The 21824-nt window shown below is 43.9% G+C and overlaps 1 long non-coding RNA gene across 3 annotated transcripts in view; it reads left to right on the forward strand.

The window, feature by feature from the left end:
• Window positions 1-1518: 1518 nt before the first annotated feature.
• Window positions 1519-21824, forward strand: part of LOC139330024 (uncharacterized) — a 43366-nt gene continuing 23060 nt past the window's right edge. The window contains exons 1-2 of one of the 3 annotated variants that reach the window (XR_011602119.1): window positions 1519-1575; window positions 17712-17870. This is a non-coding gene — a long non-coding RNA (uncharacterized lncRNA). Of the gene's footprint in view, window positions 1576-6788; window positions 7132-17517; window positions 17592-17626; window positions 17871-21824 lie in introns of those variants that run through there. The other 2 variants (XR_011602117.1, XR_011602118.1) reach the window with 2 other exon arrangements.

Consider the following 21824-nt stretch of genomic DNA (forward strand, 5'->3'; position numbering starts at 1 on the left):
AAGGGAATCCAGCCGTTATTCACTGGCTCATTTATACCTGAGCTTTTCTACTGAAAAAGAGCCTGTTGAAATAATAAGTTATCCCACAACAGCAGCATTCCTGGCGTCATTTACAGAGTTTACAGAGTCTTGTGTGACATCATAACTGCAGATACTGACCTTCCTCGGTCATGGCCTGCATGCACCACCAGCGCAGAGAACTGAGGCTGTGGATTTCTAAAATAAGATGCATATACGAACAACACTACGTGCAAGACATACATGCAAATGAAGGCTATCTGCTTATAGGCTTCATACCCGCATAATGACCGACTGTATCTGGCTTCAGATTCAAACGGGAGAATTAGCTCAGCCTGATTCTGCTGCGATGCGTTAAGCCGTTGCTCTGGCTTGTCCTCACACAGATTCTGGATTTGGACGACATGTATCGTTGCACACTTATACTGTAATTACGCAAATGTATGCTGCTAATTCAATTTCAGTGAGTGTTTGTGGCATAGATGATCCCACGGATGATCCAGGCCAGCATGCACAGATGGGTGATGTAGATGCACACACAAAGACAAGCACAAATGTAATTTGGCTCCTGCAATAGGTTTTATTTTACATTATTCTCTTTTCCCTCCCTGTCAAATGAACATACAGTGTGTTTGCACAAGTGCTCATTTACAATAAAGCAGCAAAAATATTACTTTCCTGATGCTGATGTGCAGCTTCTGCCCACAATCTCTTATTCTTTTATCTTAAACCTCCATTTTTCATACATCTCCTCCTTCATGATGGATATACTGTAGGCTATAGGAAACATGTGAAATAATATCTGGATTCATCCCATCATCCTCATGCTTCATTAAGAGGAAAATCTCCTCTTATTTTGTCAATCCAGCCAAGCACTGCATGCCAAGGAGGCGATTTTTGACAACAGGCCGCTCAACAGAGTCCAGCCTTCAGGCTGCGCTGGATTTGCAAGAATACTTTCCAGGAAAAAGTAAAAACACAACTGAATACAAATATTTTGCTAAGTTTTAAACCAGATATATACTTTCCTTTATTCGTGGATTTATCAAAAGTCAAAGGTGTTTGTCTGCTTTTGCTTATTTTTCGTGGACAATCTCGTGGACAAGTGGACCCGCGGCTAATTTTCTCATTTTGTCTCGACAGTCTTTTATAGAAAACCACCGCGATTGTGAAATTGATAAACTGATATCATAACTGATAAACCACCGCATTCCAAGAGCTTCACGTATTAAGCTAAATGGGTTTGCAGGCCTCCCACCTCCCCCAGTGAATTTGCTCTGTGCATTAACGTGCTTTGAATGACAATCGTGCGCACTGGCGCTGCGCTTGAACTTGACCGGCGGAATTGCCTGGGAAAGGAGGCGCGACTTTGGCCCTTTGCTCCTCTCCTTTATGGAGTGGAGGCTGTTGAGACTGATGTCAGCGCTCATTAGCATAAACTTCAGCCTGTTCCCAATTAAACCAGCAAAGCAGCAAGAACACCAGTCTGTTTTCACGTGGCGGGGAATGAACCCACATCTCCCCCTCACTCTGAGCGCCTGGAGAAGCTGCTGCAATGTAAGTTGATTTTAAGTTGTTGAAGGGTTTTCATTTATTTTATTCACTCTGATTTTATTTTTTTAATTTAATTAGAAACTGAATATCGGTCTATCCTTCATATGCTGGGATTCCTCTGCAGACATAGCTCAGATTTTAGTTTCTTTTTTGCTTTCCGTTGCTCAAAGTGATGCTCGTTCCTTTGGAGTAATGATGGACACGTGACACCTGCAGTCTGTCTCCTGCTCCCACCTGAACACGAGAGAAATGTGCAGCATGGCCCAGCATCTATTTTAGGACTCTGGAGGTGTCTATTTATTCCAGGTTTGCCTGATTCCTTGTTGATACAGTGAGGTGCTGGTGGCCAATAGGGCATTTCTGCTCAGTGTATCTACAGTACAGCATCCTTCACCTACTGCGTAGCTCGTGTCAGCATAACGCAGCAGGCCGTGAGTGAGTGCGTCTTTACGGTTACTGGCAAGCTGACCCTCAGTGGTGACTTCTCCTTACTCACCTGTTTGACAATCTGACTCCGTCATTAGTTTTTTTGTGTGTCTTCAGTGGCAAAAATAACCGCTGTGGCATTATTTAACGTGGAGCCAATGCGTTTGCTCTAATACTTTTCTAAACTGCCCAGCGTAAGGAACGCATCTTTACTCTCAATGCAAAGTGCTCCCGATCTGCAAGATTAAAGATCAGCAGATCAATAATGTTGCTCTGGTGGCAGAAATAACAGCAAGATTTTTTTTTATTTTTTTTTTTAAGTTTTAGAAAGAGCTAAGAGAGTTGATGCTGTTGCTGCTCTTGATATGAAGTTCAGCTGGTAACAGACAAAAACGCTGTGAAGTGTTTCATCCTCTCTTTGATTTACTCCACACTCAGCAATCAGTTAATACTTCAGCTGAATAAGACACATCTGTGGAATTCACAGTTCTGAGGATTTGTCTGGATTTTAAAATCCACAGTAATACCACTTCACCTGGAAGAAGAAAACAAAAACTAAGTGCAATTAACTGCCATTAGGTGCTAATTTGGGGGCATGACAGAGGGAAGGACAAACATTTGCTCCCTGTTGGTCTTCGTGCGTGACCTCTGACACCTTCATGTCCCCGTGTCAGGTCAAGCCCCTTTGAAGAGCGGCCATTACAATTCCCAGAAGTGGCCACTTGAATCGGTCAGTTATTAACAATTGAACCCAACAGGGCTCAGAGCGGTCATGCATGGCGACATAACAGTCACATAAATGTGACAGAAATGAATGAATTTAAAGGTGGAAGCGGTTTAATTTGGAGAATTAGGATTTGAATTTCTTTGCTCGGTTTTGTATGAGTGGCGTCACAATGTCAACTAACATATTCAAAAAGGTATAAAAAGATGTGAGTTATGAGTGAGGATGTTTCATTTCATTATCATTATTATTGAGATTATCTGAATATCAGACTACATGATAGTTAATCAGCTCTTTTATCATTTAAAAACTGAAGAATCTTTTTAAAATATTTCCTCGCATCAATGAAAAGGGCAATTTTCCGAGTTCCAATAAATACACCAAACATTTTTCCTGCAAGCGGTGCTTAATAAATGACTGAATAAATGGATGCATTCGGTTATTAAATAAATAAATAATAAATGATTTTCTTTTTGAATAAGGGGAGAGCAGCAAAACCTGCTTTGGCTTTCTACAAACAAAAGCAAAAATAAACAAAATAAATAACATAACTGAGAAACACAGTTAATGCTCCTCCTTCCTTAAATGTCCGTTTGAGCTGAATAAGCTCTGATCGTTTAGTGCGCGCAGTTTTTACGTTTTACTGCTTTTACAGCCCCAAATTCCTTCAGTTCTCATTTCTAATGTGTTTTTATAACGAATGACGTTCCTTCTTTATAAAATCATAATTCCCGCTGAAGTTTAAAGACAGGATTGAAGTATAATTTTGATTGTTGCTACAAAAAAACAAAAAACAAAAAGACCTCAAACACATTATTACTTCTATTTAGTCATCGGCTACACTTCCGCCATGAAGACAATATTTCCGTGATGAAGCTATTTATTTATTCACTCCAGAAATGCACAATTATACAGGCTAATGATAAGCCAAATAAATCCAGATTATATTTAGATTTGGATCCATCAGTAACTCAGAATCGGTCAACAGGATTTATTGGATTCTAACAATTTAAAATCGTATCATTAAGATTTTAGATTTAAACTTAAACGGAAAATCTTTGTGAATCCTTGCTGCAGTTTTGGGGCTTTTTGATGAAGTTATTCAATGAACTGCTGGATTCCTCATAACTTCTCATAAAATAGAAACGCTCTTCGGTAAATAAAACCACGCAAACACAAACAAATAAAAGAAATAAGCACAATTTCTCCATTAGTTTATTTCTAAAGTCAAAGCATCCCGTCAGATTATTACACGGTATACGTGTCATTGCACAGCTCTGAGGATGAGAGGACCCCACTGATGGTGTTGTTTTGATGGCGTTATGATGACTGCGGGCTTTTAGATCACACTGTTTTATACTCTCAGAGATGAAGCTCTCCAGCTCCGTCATTGTTTCAACGTGAATCACACGTTTCCAGCAAAGATGCACGTTTGTAGACTGTTTTCTTCGATTCTGCTCCATCACGAAGGCCTCGACTGCCACGATGTGGGGATGATTATGGAATATTCATCCTTTTGCATCCTGTTACTCTTACACACATTGGTTTTTAAGTATTTTCACATTTCATTATCATTTCTGTGTTAATAGATTAAGAACATGTAGAAAAAGGCCTCCACTTCCTCCGTCAGACGCACGAGCACTTTCTCTGCAAAGCTCTGCAGTTTGACATCCATCTGCATCTGTTTATGGGCTGTATTTCTCTTGTATTGTTACGTGATCATAAGCCGTTTCATGGAGTTTTGAGAGGCTCGTGGATTTAGGCCAGTCGCACCTGACGCAGGCCTGAGCGTCACTTCCGCCTTTCAGCCAATAGGTGTCACTGTTCAGCTCGAATATTACTGCTGTTCACTGAGGTCATCGCTCATTCTCGCCTGTTTTCTGCGAGGTGGAGTTTCCAGAAGACACTAAATGTGTTGTCTTTACTTATATTAATATAATAATTTAGTGTAATGTAGAAGAAAATAATCCCGTTTCTCTAAACTGTGTGAATTTGGAGGCCTTGTAACACCTGCAGGTCACCGCGCGTGCAAAACACGACGCTCCTTACTGAGTTTGGACGTCACACAGGAAAATCTGGACAATGTTCATATATCAAGAACCCAATTAACAGCCGGCTGGTCATTTAAATCTCTCTGATTTCACCGTGCACGTTTGTGGCTTATAGAGAGAAAATGAAAATAAAAGATAAATGTAGGTCTATAAAATATAAATTCTATCAAATTTCTCAGGTGTTATTTTGCAGGTAGAGTTAACCTTCACTTTTAATGTCGTCATAAATTCCCCGAAGAGGTAAAATATCTCCTTCATTTAATTCCACGTGGCAGCCTGGATCCTGCTCGGGGAGGCTGTGGGCCTAATATTGTTGTATTGTAATAATAATGATAATAACCTTTATTAGGGGGCCATAAAATGTTGAATCAGTGAAAGTGGAATAAAGACAAACTGTGATTTATCTCATCTTGGATGTTGGAGGCTTCATTTTCCTAATTGTCATTTGCGTCAAACAGCTTTTGGGCTTCCAGGTGCAGAAAACTGTTGTTCCTTAAATTTTTTATCAAGTTCCAGTGATCATAAAATTCTAACTTTTGTTAAATTTGCATCAGTCGTACACACACAAAACACACGCTTTTTATCGGGAAAGAAAATGTTTTATTTCTTCTCAAAAAATAATGCATCAAATCGAGGATTCGCCCATAAATGCAGCAGCGGTAATAAAGCAGACTTATTGCACAAGAGACCCCACGGAGGAGCCTCTACCGCGGATCCCACCCCACGCACAGGCGTATTGGATAACATATGACACGCACAGCTCCTACACATAACCTATCCCGGCACCTGACGTCAGCACGCAAACAACCACGTTCATTTCAAAGGCGAGATTTGTTGCACGCAGCGTTGACTCTCATCTGTCTGCATCTACAGCCCTCAGCTCTCTCTTTAAAGACTTAATTCAGGTATTACTCTCTTTATGCTTGACATTTGCCACACGAGTGTCCACAGCGCGCTCCGTTACGCACAGAGAGGAAGGGGACGTCGCACCACGTAAAGCAACGTGACCCGCAGGAGCTCCGGAGAAGCGCCTGCTTCTCCTGGCGCTGCTGAGGCTGCGGCAACGGCATCACACGCCGCTCTTTGACCGTCCCCATCTCTCTCAAACCGTTTCTCTTGCACGCCTTTCCCCCCGCAGCCTGCTTAGCAACGTGTGGAAACTACAATATTTAACTCTGCAGCCGTTTCTGCTGGTTAGTGGCTCGTTCTGGCTCGGTCTTCTTGTTGACTCAGGTGATTCAGTCAAGCAAGGTGCAGGTTCGGAGATCACTGCCCAGTCGAGGTCTCTCTCCCGCCGGCTTCACTGCCCAAGACTGACTCTGTGCCCGGTGCCATCAGGACTTCACCTGCCGCTGAGTGTGAGGGGGGCAGGGGTGGGATGCTGTGCGCTGGGGATGTGGAGTGTGGGTATCTTCCATGGCACGTTAGTGATAACACCCTCTGCCAGGCAGCGTGCTGCTATGATGTGCTTTAACATCACGTGGCGTCGAGCTGAAGCTTTTTTTGATGCATTCTCCCCCCCCCCACCCACCCGACAAAATCCAAATTTCGGGTCTGCTGCAACTGTCCCCCAAGGGTCCTCAGAGGTGCCTTCCTCCGCCCCGTCCTCCACTGAAGTGCGGCCACAGAGGCTGCGGGCACAGGGGCTGCGCGTCGCTCACCACGTCTGTCAAATGCTGCCAAAAAGAAAAAAATACATGCTGGCTGCAACTAAAGAGAGAGAGACGCGTCATTCAAAGAGAACAATGGACACCAGTTCACTGTGGTCAATGCATAAGGGTACGAAATGTGTTTGAGTTTCGGTACACGTCGTCCACAGCAGCCGGTAATGTGTGTGTGTGTGTGTGTGTGTGTGTGTGTGTGTGTGTGTGTGTGTGTGTGTGTGTGTGTGTGTGTGTGTGTGTGTGAGAGAGAGAGAGAGAGAGAGAGAGAGAGAGAGAGAGAGAGAGAGAGAGAGAGAGAGAGAGAGAGAGAGAGAGAGAGAGAGAGAGAGATGAGGGGAGAGGAGGGGAGCAGCGACGCAGCAGCTCGGCGCACACTGTCATCCGAGGCTGGTGAGGAGACGTTGGGATGCGGGAGCGGATGCTAGCAGCAGTGTCTCGCCTCGGCCTCGGCTGGTCTCTGGCCACTGAAGCAAAAGCAATGCCGGCTTTTGAAAAAGCAACACGTCCGCGTGTTGGATCCACTCACTGCGCAGGTTTACTCTCAGTCAGCGAGGGCTCGCTGCGTTTTGGGTTTCTCCCCGGACTCCTGGCTCCTGCAGTTTGCTTACACTTGCGAGGTGATGCTAGAAACTTGTGTTAAAAACCTGAGTGGACTTGAACCGGAGATGCGGGATTTATTCAAAGTTGATGGCTTGTAAGTATGATTTTTGAATGAATTTTTGACTCTTTTAGTTTTTATCCTTTTGGCTCGTGATAAATGTGAATACTTGGTTATTAGTTATAAAGGAAGAAGAACAACAATCGTAATAATAATAATAATAATAATAAGCAACAAAAGAAAAATAGTAGAAATAATGTACAATAATAATACAGCACCTCACAAAGTTTGACATGATAGTTGAGGTAAAAGAGAAACACGGTGCACCCTGACGTGAGGAGTGGCAGCAGGCTGCTCCGTGCCACATTAGCGGGAGCATCCATTGAGCGGTGATGAGGCGGGCTGAGTGGCCCCAGAGCTGGCGTTTATAAAGCAAACAGTTGTGTGATTGTTAGCAGAGCCTGGGAAAATGTCCCCTTGGCTGGGAGGTGGAGGGACTTGACGCCAGAGCCTCTTGTTAAGAAGACTTGTGTGCTCCCAGACAGCATTGTGATGCTAATGAGCACCAGCACGTTGTTGAACTTGATGTTGACTTTTTTCTTTCTTTCTTTGGGCGATTTTTTTTTCTTTCTCCTTTCTTTTCTTTCTTCTGTCTTTTTTTTTTTTTTGGCCACTTGTTTGTGGGAAAATCTTCTCCGGAGCTACAGTGTGAAATTAATTAATCAGGCCTTTGCAGCTAACTACAATAGAAAGCCATCAAATTCTTGGAAACATACAAAGTCACTTTTATTCTTCAGTGTTTGGTGTTTAAGTTTATTTTGCCAAACCTGTTGTAAAGAGGGAGATGAGACACTTCCTGGGACATTTCAATTGTCATGGATGAGAAATTCTTTTTTCTTTCTTTCTTTCTTTTTTTTTTACAAAACCGAAATTAATAGATAAGCAAAATTAGTAAAATATCTGACACCTTTGTATTTTACATTTTTAACATTAAATATAAGAATAATGTTTGAATACATAAATGTGAGTGTGTTGTCAAAATAAAGGTTTCCATTTAAATGATAACTAAAACAGAATTCTATAATTTATTTTTTTATTGAAAAAAACCTTTCTTTCTTTCTTTCTTTCTTTCTTTCTTTCTTTCTTTCTTTCTTTCTTTCTTTCTTTCTTTCTTTCTTTCTTTCTATACTGCACAGTGCAACAGGTGTAGGCCTACTGTAAATTCAGTTGCCAGGACTTGATCTCCTCTTTACCAACATCTGTGCTGAAAATACACAACTTCTCATGTCACGTGTAATCAAACGCACACACCACTGGCGTTGTTAATTTTAAAGCGATAAATTCTATGACGAGATTTAACTTAAATCAACTCGAGCACACACAGTTTCGTCATGAAATCAACAACTAATGTCGACATAATAACTAATATAACCAGATGTAAAATTCGGCTGATATAAAGCTTACATTTTAATAAATATTACAGTTAGATCGTGTTTCTTTTCCTGCCTAATAATCCAGTTACAGCAAAGAAAACAGGCTCAATGTTGGCTTCGCTTGTTGAAGTCCATCTGCAGATTTAGGTCATTATTCTCAGTGTAATTTATTTCATGTTTTTCACTGAGAAATTGTGAAAAGCTCGGAAAAGTGTCTCTAGATGAGCTGCTCTGTCTGAATGCTGTGATCGTCGATCAGGATATGAAAAATATTTTCCCACGTTCATACGGTTGCTCAGTTTTAATTTGTTTTTTATTTATTTTATTGCAGTTTATTAGATCCGGGCAGGTTTAGATTTGCCTGAATAAAGCGTTTTTCTTTACGCCCTCTGATTTCAAAACAGCGCCGTGAATTAATCTCATTCGTTTCAGCACCAAGGACAGAGACTGTACTTTTGACTGGAGGTCTGAACTTGAGCCAGATTTCTTCAGCCGCTTTAATGCAGTTAAACTCAAACATTTTTCCAGGCATATTTTAGTCACTGCTGGTGCATCTTTGCTCTTTTAGATTTTGTTCTGAAGTTTCGCTAAAACAGAAACAAAAGAAAGAATATTTTCGCCGTTATTGTCAAATCTAGACGCGCGTGGAACAAACAGCTAAAACAAAATAATTCAGCAGGTAACGTCATTGATGTGACTGATTTTATTTAAATACGAGCATATTAATAAAAGCAAAGGAGAACACGTGCAGACTGCAGCAGAGCAGGAACACAAAGCTGTTAGTTAGTCGGTGTAAGGTGTCACTGCACACCTGACTGTACTGTACGTCTGACAGGACGTGACGCAGCCAGGGGGGCGTGTTCAGATGGCTTCACGTGAGGCTGATGAAAGGCAGAGCTGAGAGTCAATCACTATTAATGTACAGTACAATCATGCAGAGAGAGAGAAAGAGGGAGAGAGAGCAAAAAAAAATGAGAGCGTCCACACACGCACGCACGCACGCACACACACACACACACACACACACACACACACACACACACACACACACACACACTTTCAAACACTTTCTTTTGAGCATAAAAATTGAGAGCGATGCAGCAGTCTGGTTCTTTCTACTTAATTTAGACACATTTAGAAATAAATCATATTTCTGCTCTTGCTATGAATGTTTTGTAATAAAATAAAAATAACTATTTATGTCTCATTTACAGCAGTGATGGCATGAAATGAAAGTTGAGATAATTTGAAAGAAAAAAGGAAATTGTCCACCTTATTTTTTTTAGGTTTTCAAACAAGGGCGAGTGGCACGATGCCTTGATAATTATGGAGTCGTTGAGGATTATTTTGAAAGGATGAAAAATATTTCCTGGTGTTGAGGAAGCCTACAGGCCGCAGCTTCAGAGAGCCTACATGCTAATTTCCTAAAATTTGCCCAGCTCTTTCCTGAAAATTTCCTGAAAAATTCCCCCGCATAGCGACTTTATTAGCAGGCCTACAGAAAAGTGGCAGAGCTCATTAAAATTCAAATTAGTAGTAAATTGTAGGTCACACACACACACACACACACACACACACACACACACACACACACACACACACACACACACACACACACACATTACCGGCTGTAACTATACTGGAAATATCAGACAAGCTCGTTATTTCGCATTTGAAACGGAATTTTGCGCCATTATTAATTTCTGTGTGAGATTTTAGCCCACAGAGTGAATCGTATGGGGCTGTATTTGAGATGTAAAGCTAAAGGTGGTTGGCCACGCTGACACATCATAGGCTTATATTAATAAAGCAGCAGAGGCTGTGATGTCAAGCTGTAATGCCTCAGTCATTCTTTGCATTTTGTCCATGGCGCTCTCAGATAATCACATCCCTGAAATTACTAATTACAACACAAATGTGGCGCCTATTGTGGAGCCGTTTAAGCCAGTAAGGAAAAAGCAAAAACATACAAAATGCGTGAATAGCATTATTTGTTTTCTTTGTAAAGAAAAAATAAGATGATTTAGATTTTTTAGAAAACGGTGAACATTAGAGCACTAACCCCCTCCCTTTGCCATTGTACAGCTTTGTCCTGTAACCCTGCAGCTTGTTATCGGTTCAGTCCACGTGACTCACTGCTGGCTCAGTGTGTCTTTATGGGGACAAACTTTGTGTCCTTACACAGACAGGGTGTGGCTGAGAGACAGATAGTTCATTGTCAACAAATGCTTAAACATGGCCAGCTGTGTGATGTATTGCCCAGGGCCTCTCTCCAGTCAGGTGACTGCGCTGTTGGTGCACACTGTTGCACTCTGCACCTCCCTTTAAGACAAAGCAGTTATGGTTCATATTGATTTGAATTCTGTTCGTCTGTGTATCATAGTGGATTTTGGAAGAGTCCTCGGGCCTCATATTGAGATCCAGCAGGCATTTACTGAAGCGTTGTTGCTTCTGCTGTTCGTGTTGGTGGATAAGTTTGATTGCTTTTAAAAGCTGTATCATCATGTCGCCTTCCTTTGAGAATCTCCCAGTGGCCGTCTAGTTTCTACCTTCTGTTTTCCCCACATGTCCGTTGTGTTCACGTCATATCTCTGGCGCGCACCCATGTGTGCGTGCCAATGAGCATGCCTAATTCTGTGGACGCCGCGCGTCTCTCCGAGCAGTCTGACCTGGAGGCCCCCGGGCGGCCCTCCTCCTCCTGCGCCTCCTGCGCGCCACATCTGACACTCTGATAGCCGAGGCGCTTTCTCCTCACTCTCATTTTGTCCTCCTCGGGTTTGCTGCAGCGCTTTTGACAGCCCGGAATGGACGTTATTCCTCGACTATTCCTTCAAGGATACACTGGCACACACCGACGGTAGCGCTGTGCGTAAAATGGGCTTTGTCCTCGCATGTGCCGGCATCCCGCATGGTTGAAGACAGGGAGCATCACGGCCGGAGAGAGCCGAGGAGACAGGCTCCCATCCCGGATTGGGTGTAGAACAATATCTCGGCTGCCTTTCAGCCTGGTGGATTTGAATAATGGTGTCTGTATTTAATAACGAAGCACACATGGCTGTCCGATTATGGAAACTGCTGTTTCAAATAGGCTGAACATGTGAGTATGTTGTATGTTTATTCTCAGTTCAAGGCTATAGTAGAAAAGGTCGTTTCAGCAACATTTAAAACGTTTTGTTGAAGGCTCGGATACATTTAAGGTTAAATTACCTGCTTTCATTTGCTTTATCTTGCTTATAATATGATGTGAGTTCCAAACTTGTGAACTCTTCACAGAATCACTTGTGCCAACAGATATTAGTCATGTTTAGACGGATGTCAAATTGCAGTATTTTATCCTGACGTTTGCCCTAATGTTTATCTGTGATCCGCATTTTTTCCTGCAGAAGAATTTAGATTTAAACGCTCAGAATTCGTTTTCTCGGAAATACATATTTACGCAGCACAATAGCCATATTTTGGTGATTACAAAGGATTATAAAGCCTAGTTTGTCCTACTTGAACTTGTCAGCATGTCACCATCTAATCCAAAGCGCACAGCGACATTCAGTGAGGCTGGACTTGCTCCACTTGATCATGTTGTTGACATTTAGCCGGAAGCCCCTCTACTGTAGGCTAGATGGGCCTTTGGTAGTTTGTCATGCTTTCAAACAATTCATGGATTAATTCACTCAACGCGGAAACTATGGTCTGAAATGGGTCGATGTGAGCTGGCATTTAAAACAACAATAAGCTGGTTGTTTGTGGGAGCCTGCGAGTGTTTTCTTTGAGGAGACAGTGCAAGTAACAGTGTCTCTCATCTCAGACTATGAGCAGCGTTACAGGAGCTCAGACTGGACATGATACGGTCTTATTAGTCATGTAAATGTATGCTATACTAAGGTTATTAGTGGTATGGAGCCCGGCTTCCTCTCCTGTTAAGCTTGTCCACGGATGACAGGCGAATGTGTCATCATCCTCCTGCAGCTGGATGACTTCACCCTGCAGATGCTAGTCAGGACTCAGGCTTGTCGTAGTGGGAGGAAGTTCATCTCTGGGTTAGAAGAATAGAAGTGATGGCGTGGATCCATAATCTTCCGAGACGTGTAGCTGCAAGACGAGACTACTTTTGTTTAGAACAGCACAGCTTGCAGCCTGTTGCTTATGATGATCTCATGGTGATGGAGGTTATGGAGTGACATTTTTATGTCCCCCACTACCACCACCGCGCAGACACACGCGCGCTAACGCACACAGCCTATACCACTGCCCTGCAGTCAGTTGTTAGCTAGACCTATTCCAATTCCAAAGCAGTCTGAGGACACGTTTTATTTTTTTGTGAAAGACACAGAGTCTTCGTTTAAAGACAACAGGACCTTACCTATAACCTAAAGCTTTGTGTGTGCGCACAGTTATGTTGTGTGTATTAGAGATAGGTGGACAGAGACAGGGAGCGCAGAGGAGGAGGATGAAGAAGACGAAGAAGGAGAGAGAGAGAGAGAGAGAGAGAGAGAGAGAGAGAGAGAGAGAGAGAGAGAGAGAGGCGTGCGCATGCAGGCGGAATGCGATGGCTCCATGTGACCACAACACAAGCAGCTCCGGCGGCGGCGGCGGCCCCTTTAAGAGACGTGGGTTAGTTTTTCTCTTTGGTTATCTAGCTGTATGAGTTTATGTAATATCATAAAGCTAGAGAACCGAATGTATAAACTAATTCTACAGTCGTCATGGCGGAGCGAGCCGGAACCGGGACCGATGAGGAGGTTTGGGAGGAGGGGGGGTTCTGCCGGAGCGGATGGATGGATGGATGCAGCCTGCACGGAGGACCGGGAGCCCGCGGCAGCGTTCGCGCATCGCACCGAGAAACGCCTCCTCCTTCCTTGGACGTGTACCGGTGCTGAGGAGAACGCAGCCCCCCTGAACGACTGGATTCATGGCGCTAGATTTCTCTCACGGGGGACGCGTGGACTGACAGTTAGCAACCGGAGACAGGCTCCATTCATAGAGTGATGATGATGAGGAGGAGGAGGAGGAGGAGAAGGAGGAGGAGGAGGAGGGCGACTCGGCAGTGGTGCTGTCTCTGTTAATGGGACATACCTGCCTTTTAGTCACAGCATAGAAGCTCGTAACAGGCGTGCTTTGCATGCTTTTCTGCTGGTTGTGTAGTTAGTTGGATGCTTAACCAGGAGGTGAGAGGAACATGGTTTGTAGCTGGAGAAGCACCTGATTGGACGACTCGTGGGAGTCACGTGTTCCACCAGTAGCCCCCATATCTCCTTGCTACTGGCCTCTCTATGTAGTGATATGGAAAAGAGCTTCAACAATCAAAGCTAACGCACCTGCAGACGGCTCTTATATGCGTCTATGCAAAAATGCGTGTTGCTTTATTTTTGTGTCTAAAAAGTGGATAATGCAATTTTTCACCATACTGTGCTACCTGCAGGATGCCATGAGAAATAATGTCCCTATCAGATGTATTTTCAGGGCTTAGTTTGTCTGGTACAGTAGAGCAGGTGCAGCAGAGATCGGGAGAATGTGTGGCAGGTCATCACAGTAATGTGTCACAGGTTATGAAGTGCAGAAGAAGACGATATCAAGATTCAGTAGGTGTTTGTCAAAGGGATCATCTTACATCCCTGGATTTAGCTTGATTGATGCGCTTATTAACAGCAGCTTCAGGCATCTTGCACGAGGAAGAGAGAGCAAAACGATGTCTCACAGTGCTGAGGAAAAGACCTGTAGGACATCAGGGAGACACATTCACCTATGTGTCCTTTTTTTAGCAAATGCATTGCTAGTTAACATGCTATATGTTACAAGGCTGATTACACTGCAAGTGCATTTTCTCTAATGAAAGATACCGTAACTCTGCAAGTGATTGGGGACCATGTCAACACACATGCACAGATGCTACACATCACCAGTAAGCGCATTTCCATCGCTGATGCACAGTAACAGGCCAAGCAGAGATTTTGGAGGCAGCATTAGGGGCAGGGCAGGGCCGGCTGGGTCGTCCAGAGACCGGGCTGATTTTCAGGCCTGTTTTACAATGCTGTTTGGGCTGCACATCACCTCTTCTTTCTCTACTCCATCCGAGCCAGAGAGGAGCCCCTGTCTGGTTCCAGGACTGCCTGAGTGATAGGTTGTACTCTGAAGTGGAGCCTGTTGAATTTTAAACAAGCCAATTCTGTGTTAGCTGCTAAAGCTGTAGCTGCTCTGTGTGGTGGCTTTGCTCTGCTCAGTATAAAGTGTGTGTGTGTGTGTGTGTGTGTGTGTGTGTGTGTGTGTGTGTGTGTGTGTGTGTGTGTGTGTGTGTGTGTGTGTGTGTGTGTGTGTGTGTGTGTGTGTGTAACAGCACAGAGCCTGGTGCTACTGTTAGTAGGCCCCAGCTTACTGCGTCACAGACAAGGGCAGGTGGAAAAGAAGCTAGCATGGAAATATCTCTGCTTTCTCTTGCTTTTTGTAGTGACATGCTACCATGCAGCTGTATGTGTTAATACACACTGTCTGGCAGTGTGAATATATGCCAGTGCCGTGTCTGATGTGAAACAATAGGCTATCTGCTTTTGTAATTATGATGATAATGATAATTTGAGGCTATCAGTGTGAGCAGTGCAGCTGTACTTTTGTTAGTTTAATAGACCGTGGTGCAGATGAATGTTTTCATCAAGGAAACTCTGCAGGAGCGTCAGGATACCCATGTCTCAATTTTAATGCGACAGGAACCAGCTAATGGTAATGTCCCATTGAGACAATATTTTAACACACAGAATTAAAAGCTGCATTGTTTCAGCCATACAGTCGTTGTGGCTGCAGAAATACTTGAAAAACCCTCATTTCAGGATTATGTGTGTGTAGAATTTGTCCCCTTTTTTTGCAAATGCACCTCCATTCCATTTTTTTTTGAAGGTTAATTGCAATATTAAGCTAAAGCATTAATAATACGGCCTGTTTCCAATTGCATTTGACAATGGCGTTTTGTGCTGTGACTACACCACATGCCACGCCGACAGAAGTGCCCTCCCAGCGTTCGCCCAGTTGCAGCAGAAATGAATGCGTTGCTGAGGGGTAATAAATGGAGGATATGGGGAGAGCCCTTTGAGATTGAAATGCAGTCTGAGAGGCAGGCTAGACGTCGGTTTTCCCACATTAATATGTGTCTGTCTGGGCCCTCTCCACCATCAGGAGGAGGCCCTCAACACCAGATGGAGCCCAGTCTAGTCTACGTCTAGCCTACCAACACCTGCCATAAGGCTGCATTACACCTCCCATTGTCTTGCATAGTGATTTATCTATTTGTAAATGTATTTGAAATTTTGTTGTTGGACCAGATTTATTCTGCACGCTGTCACAATAGAGAAATTAAGAAATAAATGCAGCCAAAAAAATCGTCAGACTAGAGAGAATAGAAGGACTGAGGTGAGAAGATAAGAGACTAGGAGAGGAGATGCATGCATGCCGTGCATTTCTAACCAACCTGTCATGTCTGCAGCCTTTCCTGCTGAAGCGTAGATATGTCAGTACGTCCCCCCCATCTCCCCCTCTTCCTTCCCCACTCTCTCTCTCTCTCTCTCTGTCTCTGCGCTGTATTGATAACGTTGAATATTTTCACGTTGTAGTTCTGGCTGTTGCATGAGTGTTGTTTGTTGAACAAAGCAGTCACCCCATGCACTGTCACAGCAGAGCCATTGTTTTAGCTTTACAGCCCAGCTGTGTTTTCCAGGCTACCATCCTATAGATGTTATCTTGTTTGTGTCACACTTGGCCACTGGATTGCAGAGCTTTGTGTATATGAGTGTGTGTGTTTGTGTGTGTGTGCACATGTTTTTGAGCATTTATACATGTGCTTCTCTGCATGTGCACGTTGTTACTGCACCCTCAGCGCCTCATTTTCCGTCTCAACAGAGTACAATAAACATGACAGCGTACTGTCGATTACAGAATAGGTGTTTTTTTACTATGCAAGATCAGGCTGCGCAGCTTTGTATTTTACTCGACTGCAAGAACTGTGCTCATTTTCGGGGTGTCTGACTTGTATTATCGCAAAATCTGCTCCTGTAATCTCTGTCTTTATGGAGAAAATTACAGAATTTTTGATTCAGAGTACCTCCTGGAAAGCATTTTCCCATGGTTTTCATCATTTCATAACGCTGGGAGAATTGTATTGTATTTCAAGTATATGTCGATGAATTTACTAAAAAAATAGCTTTTCATTTTTTTTTATTTAAGATATATACACACGACTATTATTATTATTTATATGTTATTATTCTTATTATTACATTTTGATGCAGATCTGAAACAATTTATGGTTCATGGTCTATTTGATTCCATATCATCAAAATCCATATTCCAGCACTATCAATCTTCTATTATCATTTTACCTTGAGTTGCAGTGGCCTATATAAACCTTTTCTCTGAACTTATGAATTCTGGGCTTGGTAGCCTAGCAACAGCCTCTGACCCATGCAAGTGAAAGAGGAAAAAAAAAAATTGAAAGGCTGACATGCAGGCTTTAAGCCCGCAAAGGACATCAGGTTTCAGCGGATGTAATCTTACAGTATTTTGTGTAATCGCTTGTGAAGTGTGTGTGTGTTTGTGTGTGTGTGTGTGTTGAAGAGATTGGTATTGCCATGCATTTACGATTTACGACAGTTGAAATAGGAAATATAAGAAACTTTTCTCTCCTGAGTCTAACATTGTGACACCACTGATTTTTTTCCCCAGTGTTACGATACACACTCTTCATTATGCCATTAGGCCACATTAATGCGTCGTCATTAATTACAGTAGATTTATCCGTTTGGTGTTTCCTGTTTTCCTTTGCCAGTTTAACTTATACGTCCTAATATGTGTCACATAGTTTGTTTTGCAAGCCTGATGCTATTTCTGTATGAATAGAAGTCCTGATAATATAAGAAAGTGGCCCCCAACCAAATGTTATTCAATTTCTATTTGACAAAGAGCATTAAAACTTGAATTTGATGCATTTAATTTATGATTTTAGATTTGATCTTATTTTATCTTTAAGTGTGAATCTTGTCTGTCGGATGCCAGGTAGAATTTTAGTATTAATAATGCTTAAAGTTTATTTTTAAATCGATGTAACACACATGAAAAGATCTCAAGTAGCCAAAAATGTTAAATGTGGTTGAAGAGGGTTGTGTCAGAGAGAATGAAGGTAGATCAGAGGACGCTCTGGGGAGTGAGGTTGTGACCTGCTGCAGGAGTGGACCCTCCCTCTTAACTCAATGCTTTGTGCTTTTGCAGGAATGTGTGGAGTGCAGACAGAAGCACGGTCCCACAGAAACGCACACACCCCACCTGCAGGCCTGTGTCTGAACCTGCAGGACGTCAGCTCAACAGAGACACGCGCCACCTCTTGCTCTGAGGGTCAGCGGTCACAGACTGGGTCCTCCAAAGTTACAGGTGAGACTTCAAAATAATCTTCCTGCGTGTGCTATCTATGCCACTGGTTTGTAAACATCCTTGAACTTGAACTATTCTCACACTGCTTACATATAATTGCACTTGAACTGGTGAACCTGTTTGTTTTGAGGCCTTAACAGTTGCGCAGTTTCGCTAACATTGCGCTTTAGAAAGTCCTGATTCATTTCCTCACATAAGAGCAGCGACATGGACGTGCCTCTCATTCTTTGCGTGTGCACTTCCTGGTTTGCCTTCCTCACCCTCTCACTCGCCTCTCACCCCCTGCTCTATAAAGTCTGATCCAATTTGTTAGATTCTTTGGTTTTGGCAGATAAGACGCAGGGTGGCCACTTGTGTAATCTATATTTTAATTCCTTTGTCCGTGCTTTTTATCCCTTTAAGGATACATGGGGGTGGGGGGTGCTTGGCCTTGTGTGTGCACAAGGTGTGCTCATGTGGAAAGACTGCCAGGGTGGCTAAGTCCCTCACGCCTCTAATTCCCCTCCCTCCACTCCCCCCCCCCTCTCCCAAAACTACTTACTTTCCTGTCCTCTGCTCTCTGTCCAGGACTTGTACCCCCATTCCACACACTCTTTTTTAGTTTTAAGTTTGTGGCTTCAACCCTTTCATGATGTGAAGAAGCAGTATTATTATTTTCATCAAATTTCCTAAAAGATTATCGCAAAAGCAGAGTAATCATTAGCTGTTTGCTGCATTACATATTAACCAACTTACATGGTATATTTGTTGCCATAAACTAGCATCCATGTGGACTTTTGGCCCCAGCTGTCTGTGGTTAGAAAAACCTTAAAGAGCTGCCGGTTTTATAACAGACTATAATGCTTAGGATGATGGAGGGCTGAAACTAGAACTAGGTGACTCACTCACTTCCCTCTCAGCTTCCCTCACAGTGTTGAGTGACACGCCTAAAGATTACCTTCGCTCTCTTAATAGCTGCTATAGCGGGCCATCAAGGCCGAGAATGCTGCTCAGCTCGTGCATGTTCAACCTCCTACAGAGAACAAAGTAGACGGAGTGATGGAGGGAACGCTGGAGAGGGGAGGAGAGGGAGATGGAGCCCCATCCGTGGAGATTGAGGTCCGTCATCGGGGAGAAACAGAAGGAGTGATTTTTTTTTTATTTCCCTCCAGGGTTAGATGAGCGTTCGGTGACATTGGCCTAGTTCTATATCAGCATGCCCCCCCAGAGAAAGAGTTGCGTTTGAGAATCAGACAAGGGAAGATCAGAGGAGATTTCACAGCCTGTGGCTATCCTCCTCCATCGCGTTCGACCACCTCTTAAACCTCCTTCGCTTTGCTTCAACTCGATAAGGGCTGCCGGTCTACTTAGTCAATATCATATCCACAAACTAGATAAATCGATGCAAACAAGCTTTGGTTGGACATGGGCTTTAGAAGTGGAGGCATAGCTACAGGCTAAATTTGACGCAGAGACGCATCAATCCAGAAGTGACACTCTTCACATCCTCTTTGTATTCATAACAGCAATTAAGAGCTAGCACGTACCAGTCTGCCTAGCTTTAGCCTTACAGGACCCGTGTTACAGTATGTGCATTCATTACAATTGTTCGTATAGGAAGTGTGGGCCGGAGGATGTGTGATTTCACACATAGCAGTGTTGTTTCCACAGCCGAGTACTCTCATGTATATGGAAAGACCTGAAGAGAGGGAAGCAGTAATCCGCTCATTTACAGTACCTCAGATCCGGTCTGCTATCTCTCTCTCTCTCTCCCTCTCTCTCCTTCTCTCTCTTATACTCTCTCTCTCAAACACACATACCTCAGTGTACTGTATCCCCCCACCCCCCCAACCCCCACCCCCTGCAGTCCCCCACCCCTTTCCATCCCCATTCGGGCTCATCTTGCCATCACCTCTCCAGCGCCGCCACCCCAGAGAAACCAATTCAGACTGCTGCTCCACACCGTCATGGCATGTTGGCCAAGGGAGATGGAGTCCTTTCAGGTTCTCGGCTACAACCTCCCTCCCTCCTCCTCCTCCCCCGTCGCAGCCCCCTCGCTGCTTCTCAACATTTCCTCAACACGCCTGGTGTATCAGCAGGGTAGCTAGACAGCACGATAGCACTGCTCCTGAGAATCTGTCGGAGTTATTCTGCACATTATGTGACCTTTTAAAGTTTCTCTAAAATTGCGTGTGGGTGTGTGTGTTTTGTGATTCCGCTCCGAGACCAAGCCTTTGCATGCTTATACTGCCAGATTAGTAAGACTATCTGAAAGAAATGAAGCCTGCATTATGTGTTTAAACAGGTTGAGGTTTATCAGTAATAGGTTATCGTTAATGGCAAAACCAAACACCCACCGCCCACCCATGGCTTCTTAAAGTTGGCAATGTGCTTTTAACACCCTGCTGTTAGCTGGGAAATTTTTAACACGGCTCTCTAGATTTGTATACATAAACTGCACTGCTTGGCTGTTCTTAAAAGTTGATTTGAATTATACCCACTGCATTATGCGGCTTGATAGGAAATAAATCTCTTCAAATGAATACACTGGATGGAGGGAGGTGGTGAATGTGTGTTGGGGGGGGGGGTAGGCACTGAGTGTAGAGTGGTGGCGTATGTTAACATAAATTAAAGTCTATCTGCAGAGGGGCTCGGAGAAGGAAAGAGAGAAGAAAATGTGAGAAAAATAGAATTGAGGCTTTGAAGAACAAAGAGGAATAAACACATGAGGTGAAGGAGAAGTGTGAGATGAGGCAGGAGCTCTGCTAAGTTTTGGTGAGTCAGTGTAAGATGCACATAAGCTAATTAGCTTCGTTAGTTACTTATTTTGCATTGGTATTAGTCGCTTTATTTCACTGGCTGGTCAGCTGTGTTGTTTTTCTTTACCTCCTTAAAGCCCAGAGGCCTCTGGCATCTCAATGCGCACTGGCTGAATGGCGAGGTGGCTGTATTAAAGGTTGGTGGTGGCTGCAATGGTGGGGTGCAGCAAGGTGACGAACAGAGCGCGGGAGGGAGGGACGGGGGTCCGCTGAAAGGCAGCAGGCTGCGGAGTGAATGGGAAAAAGGGGGGAGGGAGGGGGGCATTAGCGGCGGAGGCAGGTTGGGGGTGGCGGGGGCCTCCATTGGTTCAATGCAACGGCCGGAGCAGCTGTGAAAAGAGGTCTCCCCTTTTTCCCACGCCCAGTACGACGCAGAAACCCTGCTTCAGCCTGCCAGGGTCAAGTCACATTTCTAATATATACACTGGGCCTGTGGACTCGCACAATGCATACGCACAGCTCATTTATTTTATGTATGCACACAGACAGACACACACTTGTATGCACACAGCGAGTAGACAGCCTCTCAGACAGAGGCAGAGGTGGGGGCCACAGCAGAGAGAGAGAGAGAGGGAGTATTATGACACTGATTTCTATCCCGTTGGCACCATTGTTTTCGTCTTGGATCCTGCGAATTAACAAGCTGCAAGTGACGTGCCCAAACACACACAAACACGCAGATTTCACCGTTATACCTGCGAGCTGGAGCAGTTTCAGTGTCTGTTTGTGCTAACAAAAAAAACAGAACAGCGGCGTGAAAAATATTCATTAAGATTTGGCAGTTTTTGGATTGAGATTTTCCATTAAGACATTCATGAGTATCCCAAAGTCCTCGTCATACTCTTGGACTAATACATCTGTTGGTGTTTTCACTGTATGTGTCCATGACTGTGTCATCCACCCACCCTCCCGCCGCCGCCGCCGCATCTCAGCCCTTTTCTTCTCCTCACACGTTTACGTCTCAGCCGCCATTTACAAACTATAATCATATTCCAGGGAGGGGGATGTAAACGCTTTGTCCTGACAGACCCCCACCCCGTCCCCCACCACCACCCCAGTGCCAGATGCCCTGCTGTATTGTGTGGGTGCTGGGGGCAGACAGGCAGGCAGCCCCCTTCCTCTGTCTCTCTCCCTCTCTGCACCATGATGTCACCCT

Source organism: Chaetodon trifascialis, chromosome 4, assembly GCF_039877785.1.
Source record: "Chaetodon trifascialis isolate fChaTrf1 chromosome 4, fChaTrf1.hap1, whole genome shotgun sequence".
Taxonomy (NCBI): domain Eukaryota; kingdom Metazoa; phylum Chordata; class Actinopteri; order Chaetodontiformes; family Chaetodontidae; genus Chaetodon; species Chaetodon trifascialis.